Raw genomic sequence first — 9,639 nt, 5'->3', positions numbered from 1 at the left:
TCCTTCAATCCTCCTTAATCTTTACTTGATAATTAATCTATAATTAATTTGATGTATAATTATTAGTTAATTTAGGTTTTTAATTGCTTACTTAGTAGTTAGGTTTTGAATTTAGGTTTTAATTAAGTTGTTTATTTGAATTTAGGTATAAATTAGTTTAGTTACACTATCTTTTTAATTATTATTCATTCTATTTTTCCATTTGACTATAACAGTTCTAGTATTTAATTTCAGTTACTCCTTTTCAATTTTTACCACATAAGTTCTGATTTTACACCGATTCTGTTTTTGAAAAGCCTTCATGTTTCATATACTATTACTCATAGGTTGCAGAATGCGATACTTGTTTGTTGCATTTTTTGGAAATTTATTCTATTTCTAATTAAATTATTGATTATCTTTCTAAATAAATCCTCCTATAGAAGGTTATCAAACTATGGGGTTAAAACTCACAACTCTTCTGATTGACGAGTTTAAGACTTATATTGCGCAAATGATTCCTAAGAATAATATAGACACACCATTAACAACAATTCAACTATTAGTTTTAGTCGATGCACATATATTTACATAATGTGAATTTACATACCAAATGATGGATGATCCTGGAATTTGGTGATTAATCTTCCCCAAACTTTAGCATTTCTGTTAGCAAGTTTTCTTTATATATAATGAGAATGTGGGATTCTTGCACCTTTAATGAGGGTTCCAGTGCCACTAAGGTAGTTGTAATCAATCCTTGATGAAAGAGCACCACTACACAGGTCTCCTTTATTCTAATTTTACCCATAGGGGATTCATGTCCTACTGTTGATGTTAGCATGCACATAAAGTTACTAAGATCTGTTAGATAATAACCTATAGCATACATATAGTTACTTGAAAATATTTTAGTAAGTCACCTATCAGCTCAAGGCATTATTGATTTCACATCTTAAACTAAAATATGCTTCTTTCTCTAGGTAGGTCTGTGATCTGGATAAATAATATAATTGTCTACTGTTAAGTTACTATAATTGTAGATCTCATCACATTTTCTAAACAAAAGTTTACACTCAGTTTTTTGTTATGGCCTTTACATCCTTAAGCCTATGAAAATGATTGCGTCTATGTATAATTTAATTTGGTTCCCTGCAGTTATCTTTTTTCTGCTCACTGATTAAATGTATATTTTCTATTTTGATGATTTGGTTCCTAAATATATGGTAGTTATTGCTAGCATCATGCATCGCAATTTCTAAAATAATTTGGAGTAGCTACTTGTAATTCAAATACTAGTCTTGTGGGAAGATGCATCCTCCTTTAACGTTGCACAAGCACCCAATGTGCACTGAAGTGAGTTTATTTGCTAATCAGTTGTTATTTTTGGTCGTGTGTTTAAGATATTGTATTGTATGTATTACTAGTATGGGTATTATGATTTGATATGTGTTAATTTTCCATTAACATGGATAATAGCTAGTTAGTTGTAGGACTTTTGTTCCTAAACACAAGACTTCAGTTGCTTAATATGTAGTGTAAGTAAATTCTTACCTGCTAGGAGAGCAAGAGAAAGTTTATATTTTGTGTGTTGCCAGGAATTATATTTGAGGTTGTGTTAATTAATTGTTGCTAGAAATAACATTTTTGGGCATATTATTGAGCTATTCCAAAAGTGTCATGTGGAACACCCTATTGGCTTTATGTTATCTTATTTTATGTAGCTTAATTTTGACTCTGAAATATAAATTCAATAATTTTTTATGGATTTCTGTAATTCTATATAAAGAGTTCACTTTCTTCACTTTTATCATTTACTAATTCAATACCATAATCTGTCCCTTTCTCTTATGTGATACTATTGTCTTTCTTTAAAGAAACGAATAGTATCAGTGTTTACCCTTGAGAATTCATAAGATTTAATGTGAAGTCAATCCAAATAATGTTGTATTGTATCTTCAAAACTGAAAGGATATTTTGTTGGTTCATAGCTATCATACGGCAAATAGTCTGCTTATTTACTAAAACTGAAAGCGATGGAAATTATGGATTGATAATATGTTCTCTTGGAAAAAGTTTAGTTCTTAAATCTATTTTTGTTCTGCTTCAATTTAAACATGTACTCATGGTCTCAAATATTTGTTCTCGAGCATGTTTTCAAAGTGGAACAAGAAGGAGGAGATCGACTGGAGTTACATTGAATTTGTTGACAATCAATACATTCTAGATCTCAAAGAAATTAGGCAATTTTTACATTTGTTTTACTGTAATAGGCCATTTTCACATTTTAATTTTGTATTTAATCATGTAAGCATATTGAAGAAATAGAAAAATTGACTTATTGGACCAATTTTAATGTTTAAATATCTTGGGCTTAATTTGTAAAGTGGATGTAGAATATGTAGTTGAAGAAAAAAAAATTAATTCAATATTTTGTGCATTTAAATGTTACTAAAGATCTATTGTAATATTTTTTTTATTGTTAGCAAAGAAAATCTTTTGTAACATTTATTAGAGTATTGTTATAGAAGATCTATGGTAACATTTTCTAAATGTTACAAAAAATATTTATAGTAACATTTTTCTAAGTGTTACAGAAAATATCTATGGTAATATTTTTTAAAATGTTACAAAAAATATCTATAGTAATATTTTTTAGGTTTAATTACTCTATTGGTCCCTATAGTTTTGCGAAATTTTCAATTAGGTCTCTATACTTTTTTTCCTTTTAATTGGGTCCCTGCACTAATTTTTTTTCAATTAAGTCCCTCTTAGCAGTAATCGGCTTAATTTTATAGGGACCTAACTAAAAAAAAAATTGGTGCAGGGACCTAAATAAAAGAAAAAAAAGTGTATGGACCAATTAAAAAAAATTTAGTGCAAGGACTCAATTAAAAAGAAGAAAAAAAGTATAGGGACCTAATTGAAAATTTTGTGAAACTATAGGGACCAACAGAGTAATTAAACCTATTTTTTAAGTGTTACAAAATTGTCTATAGTAACATTTTTTTAAGTGTTACAAAAATATCTTTTATAACATTTCTCTAAGTGTTACCATGAATAGTCTATTGTAATATTTCTCATAATATTACTATAGAATATCTTTTGTAATATTTTTATTGAATATTATTAAATCTTAAGAAAAATATTAGTAAAACTCTTTAGTGACATAGAGTATGTTTAATATTTGTTAAAATGTTACTAATATACATAGATAACATTTTAATATGATTTGGCAACATTTTCTAAATATTAGTAAAAGTCAAGTATGTAGTAGTAATACAAGTTAGGGGACCATACAAAAAAAAGATTGAATGTATTACTTAATATTTTCTACAAGTGTTAATTGTAAGTTATTTAATTTTTATTTTTTTTATTTTCTTTCATTTTTTATATAGTCTTCTTACATTAGAGTAATCTAGGTTACACTTTTTATATCTCATACCAGATTAGTAAACACATATTTGAGTAGTTCTTACATTTTATATTTTATTAGAACAAGAATATCATATTTTGTGTATCTATCTCGTACGCATATTTATTATACTCTTTGTACTTTAATGTTGTAGACATTAATTATAAGTTGAGAAGACTTGAAATAAGAATATCTAAAATTCTTAGATCCTGTCCAGATCAAAATTAAGCTTTATAAGATTTGAGTAATAGTATCTAAAATTCTTAGATTCTTGATAATCTAAGTCAGTATTAGTCAAATAAAATTTGAGAAAAAAATATGTTGCAAACACTTATTCAATAGTAAAATTTTTTAAATAAATTTTTATTGAGATCTAGACATAGACATTATTAGCCAAACTAACATACTTGATGATGTCCAGTCTTTTGAACCTTTTTTTTCTTTTCATTTTCTATATCTATTTAGAACCATAGAAGTTGTTTATTTGAACAAGAGCTTATCTTTATTTTTTGCCATAGACCTCATAAATAGTTTAAAACTAAATCTAAATTTTTTAAATTGTATCCGACTAAATCTCTTTTATTGCTCACAAGTCTTAATAGACCACCATTGTTTAATGGTGATAGTTGTCCCTATTGTAAAGACAAGATGAGACTCTTGATTGAGTTCACAAATCTTGACATGTAGGACATATCTGAGAATGAAAACTACATTTCAACTAACACAATCACTAGAAAAAATGGAAAGATAACTAAAATAGTGGTTTCTAGAAAAAGTTGGACTAACAATCATAAAACCAAAGTCAAATAAACTCCAAAGCTTAATAGTTTCTAATTTATGTCATCAATGAATCTAAGCATGATAAGATTATTTTTTGTAATACTACCAAGTAGAACTGGGACATAATTAAAATACTAAATGAAGGAACAAGAGAGGTAAAAAAATAAAAAAGAAGGTAAAATTATTAACAAAATGTCAACTAGAATTTTGAATATGATTCGGCCACACCTTCACTAATATTCGACTGGTTTAGAACATTCTAAAAAGTTTATATATGAAAAGGTACCCATGACAACAACTATAAAGCAAGAAAAGAATCTAAAAATCCTAAGCCTTGACGAACTCTTTGACTCATTAAAAGTACATGAATATGTGCTAGCAATACTTCTAGGTGAGGTTACTAAAAAGATCAAGTCTTTGCATTAAATCTCGGAAAGGGAAAAGATATTAATGGTCAATGAAGAATTTGAGCACAAAGACCTAGAAGATACAAAAGACTACTAGCTTGCTTGTAACGACCCAATATTTAGCTTATCATGACAAATACTAACCATCGGGTTCTGCTAATCATCGGGTGTTACTCACCAGTCAATCTGTGATGCTCTAGACTCTGTATTTAGTTATATAATATTGAGCCTATTACACTTCTAATATGTGACTTGTTGTATGTTAACCTGAGTTAGTAAAGTAGGTAAAAATTTGCAGTAATCATAAACACAGAGATAAACAAATTATAACACAATATGTTGTGAAGACCTCATATAAACATACAGAGAATAAATTTATTCATACAAGTTATAAGATAGCTCCACCTCAACCTAAACTCTATTAATAAAATGCATATATACATATATATATATATATATATATATATATATATATATATATATATATATATATATATACTGTATAAACACTTACCAACATAACATATCCCGGGTTCAAGCCCATTTAGAAAACCCTAGTCTAAAACCTAGTACTAACAGAAAATAGTAGAATGCTATCCCTTGAGAAAATGGTAACAAATAGAGGAAAAAATACTCTATTCTTCATAGTTGTACCTAGTAATGGGGTGTCCTTCGAAATTTTAACATACTTGATAGTTTAGGTCATAGTTAATAGTAGCCTCAGCATTAGTGTACATTACTGTCAGTTCAACCTGTAGGAACAATAAAGGAAAGGGGTTGAGAACCTATGATTCCTAGCAGGGTATTAATGAGGGGACGAATCGTATATCGGTCCTAAGACATAGCACTAGCATTTAAGATTGTCATGAATTTTGTTGAGTTACCCTAGGTTTAAGATTTAGTTTTACTTATCTATCCTAGTCCTAGCCTCTCATTATCTAGGCCATAATCTATCACAGTAACCAAGTAGCAGAATAATAAACAAGCATAGATTACAAGAAACAGAGATAAAGCATAAAACATAATTACAAAAAATATGCACAGAGTACAAACACTGAAAAAATAAGGTAAACAATATGATGCATGTCTGTCTTAAGCAGGCCATGAGTTCACGTGTTAGTTTACAACCTACATCCCGACATTTTCTGGGAACTAGTCCCAGATATAGCTTCCTAATTACGTCACTTTGTGCATATGTGTCGTGTGGTTAAAATACCACCAGTCCGTGATAACAGGCAATCGTCACAGAGCTTGACACCATAATATACGTACAATGAAAAATAGTGTATACAGTCTATGCACTAGGTAAGCGGAATGAAACCCTTGACCTTGTTACACGAATATCTAGTTAATGAGTTAATGACTCCTTGTGTTCTTAAGGCTTTTAAACATTTCACAATTATTAGTTTTTTTTTTCGGTCAGGGGTCCTTTTGCCCTTGACCTCCTAGTAAAGTTTCCATCCTATCCTCTTTTATCTTAAAATTTTTATTTTGACCTCCATCTTTTTTTAAAATGGCAATTATGCCTTTTAGTCTTTTACTTTACCTTTTTAATTTTAATCTCTTATTTAGTGTTTTATGTTATTAAACTCTCAATATCACTCCTTTACCCTTAGTTTTTATATAATTACTGTTATGCCTTTTTATCTTTTAATTTTCTCTTTTAGCATCTTTTTTTTACATAATGACATCTATGTCCTTAATCTCTTGAAATTATATCTTTGCCTTTAATCTTTTTTCTTAATTATTATTTTGTTCTTTAATATTTTTTAAGAAACTCTTATATCTTCTTTCTTCATAATTATATTTTTACCTTTAATATTTTACAATATAATCATTGTATCCTTTACTCTTAAATTTTACCTTATTAACCTCATACTTTTTTCTAAAATGACTATTTTTTCTTTAGTATTTTTACTTTTACTATTTTAACTTCATATTTTGTCAAAATAACCACTTGACCATTAGGTTTCATAATTACTCATTTTAATCTTTTTTTTTTTTTATAAAAAATGACTATTTTATCCTTAAGTTACATAATTACTTATTTTAATCTTATCTTTTTTCTAAATGACCAATTAGGCCCTTATATCTTTCAAATTACTGTCTTATTCTCAATCTTTTTTCTTAATGACTATTTCACTTTTTTAGCCTAAATTACTATTTTGCCCCTAGTCTTTGATCCTTATCTTATTATATTATTATATTTTCAGTTTTATCCTTAAAGTTTACTAAAATTGTTACTTATGCTCGAAATTTTATTACACTATTGGCCCAACTCTTTTATATAATTATATTTGTATCCTTAAATCTTGAGTATATACCCATTTTGGTCCTCAAAGAATTTTAAACTGGACACTTTAGTCCCCAACTAAAATTAATTAGTCGATTGGTCCCTAACAATTAACTCCGTCAGTCATTTAGGTCCTTTATTCCGTTAATTCTAACGGAGGACAAAATAGTCCCTAACAACTCTAACAGGGGACAAAATGGTCCCTGATCTCCTCGGTTCGGAAACGACACTGTTCTCTCCCAATTTCCATCATATCTCGTATAACACTAACAGTCTAACACTGTAACATCAAACTATACAATGCACACTCTATAAATTTAATGTTCACAAGAAAAAAAAATCCTCCACGGGTTGAGTTGCTGATGTGATTTGTAATTTTAGAAAGATTGAATACTAGAGATAGATTATGTAAGTTTAAGATTGTACCAGAAGCGGAATCCTTTTGTGTCTTATATAAGGATAGATTGGAGACGGTACATCACTTGCTTTTTCATGTGATCGTATATGGAAGTTGTGGGGATCAATCTTGGTGGATTGGAGTGTGATTTGGGTTTGGCCAGGAACCACCAAAGAATGCTTTGAGGTGTAGATGGATAGAAAGATAAAAAAAGATATGAAGAAAGTGTGGATGGTGTTATTTTTTTCTGTAATATGGTGCACATGGAGATATAGAAATAACATTGTCTTTAATAATGGAGTGTTGGTATTAGAGAAGTTAAAGGAGGAAGTTGTAGAATGCACAAATCGATGGTGTCAAGATCGACAATATAGGAGTAATTGATGTACTTATGAGTGTAAATATCAAGTCTAAGGAAAATAAGAAGACATATGAAGTTGATTTTTGATGCATGATTTACTAATCTATGAAAAAGGCCAATAATTCTGCAGAGTAAAAATTGAAAGGAGAATGATCATGATTTGATGTTGTATAAGATCGGGTTCATCTTGAAGTGTCTTTGGAGGAGCTAAAATCATTATATTCTTTTGCTCACTGTTTGCTTTTTATGCTAGTTTTTATGTTTTCTTTGTAGTTATTGCTCTGTTTTTGTTACTATTTTTTTGGAACTACGCCCACTTTGTTTGGAATTGGGTGGAGATGTAATTATCTAAAAAAAAGAAAAAAAAATCCTCAACTTGTTCTCAACCAATTTATACTCAGGAAACTAATGTCTATGTCTCTCAACTAGTTGTCGTCTTCGATGGATCCCATGAATCCAGACAGCAAGTCATTTGTTAAGACTCCGAAAGAGAAGGAATGAAGCACTCGGTGTCTATTTCAAATGAGAATTTGCATATGATGTCGAAGAAGAATCTTCTCATGATATCCTAATGTCCAACAATCTATGTTGCTTGCCGGAGAGTGGAGAAAGGTGTGCCCTTGGAATAGTTGTGGAACTTGGTCTTGAAGATGTTGTGGACGTTGTCGGTGTTGGAGGTGATGTTATCAAAGACATGGAAGTGGATGCTTTTGGTGGATGAAGTACAGAGGAGGTGGATGTACCAGTCACAAAGATTTAGAAAGTGTGTGGTCCATGACATATTGAGGTAGGTGCGACACGTGTGACAATTACACCATGGCTTAATCTTTGAGTTAAAGAGGAGGAAGGAAAAGATGGAAAAGAAGACTGTGAAGGTGAAGAAGGAGAGTATGAATGTTAGGATTATGCGAGATATGATGAAAATTGGGAAAGAACAGTGTCGTTTTCGAATAAAGGGGTTAGGGATTATTTTGTCCCTTGTTAGAGTTGTCAGGGATCATTTTGTCCCATGTTAGAGTTTTCAGGGACCATTTTGTCTTCCGTTAGAGTTGACGGAGCTAAGGACCTAAATGACTGACGGAGTTAATTGTTAGGGACCAATCGACTAATTAATTTTAGTTGGGGACTAAAGTGTCCAGTTTAAAATTCTTTGAGGACCAAAATGGGTATATACTCTTAAATCTTCTATGTTCATATTTTTAAGTTTAATATTTTGTTATTTACTCTTTTGGCCCACTTTTTACTCTTACATCTTAATCATATTTGGTGCATCATGTATTTTTCATAGACTAAAACTTGTGTTTATGCTTCTTTTAAGCTCTTTTAATCACTTTTCTTCTGATCTATAAATTTTTTACTTAATCAACCTTATTAATCATTACTATATGAGTTGTTAATATTCGATATTCATTACTTATGATTTTATGATACTTTCAAGTCTCTTTAAGGTTTTTTTTTATGATTTTTTTATATAATTAACTTTAGTAATCATTACTCTATGAGTTTTTAACATGATTTTCAACTTCTACAAAATTAGCCCCAAATACTTCTCATACATTCGGCCATCATCATCAGGATATTTAACCATACAAAATTCATACCAAGCAATCATAAATCATATCAATAACGTAGTCATCATTCAATGATCAATATAACCACTTAAAACTATCAAATATCGTCAAACATCCAACATGTGTCTATGAACTTTCAAGAGACTTTCTGAACTATGATAATCCATACCTTTCTTGTTAGCTCTTTCAAACCACTTCTTTTAGTCTTCATGATCACAAAAACCTCTTAATTAAAATTAAAACAAGTTTTGTTACCACTTTAGGCCTTACGACCAAAATTGAGCTTTGAAGAAAAAGAGAAAGATTTTTCACCTTTTGAAGCTTAAAATTTTAATGTGTGAATTCCTTAAGGGTTCTAGAACATGATTCAAGAACAAGACGTCATCAAAAATAATTTTTATTGCTTAAATCATGATGGCCAAATTTTTAGGAAGAG

The sequence above is a fragment of the Arachis ipaensis genome, chromosome B5 (genome assembly GCF_059453495.1).
Source record: "Arachis ipaensis isolate K30076 ecotype BB chromosome B5, ASM5945349v1, whole genome shotgun sequence".
Taxonomy (NCBI): domain Eukaryota; kingdom Viridiplantae; phylum Streptophyta; class Magnoliopsida; order Fabales; family Fabaceae; genus Arachis; species Arachis ipaensis.
The sequence above is the reverse complement of the archived record's forward strand: the minus strand, read 5'-3'. Positions refer to the sequence as shown.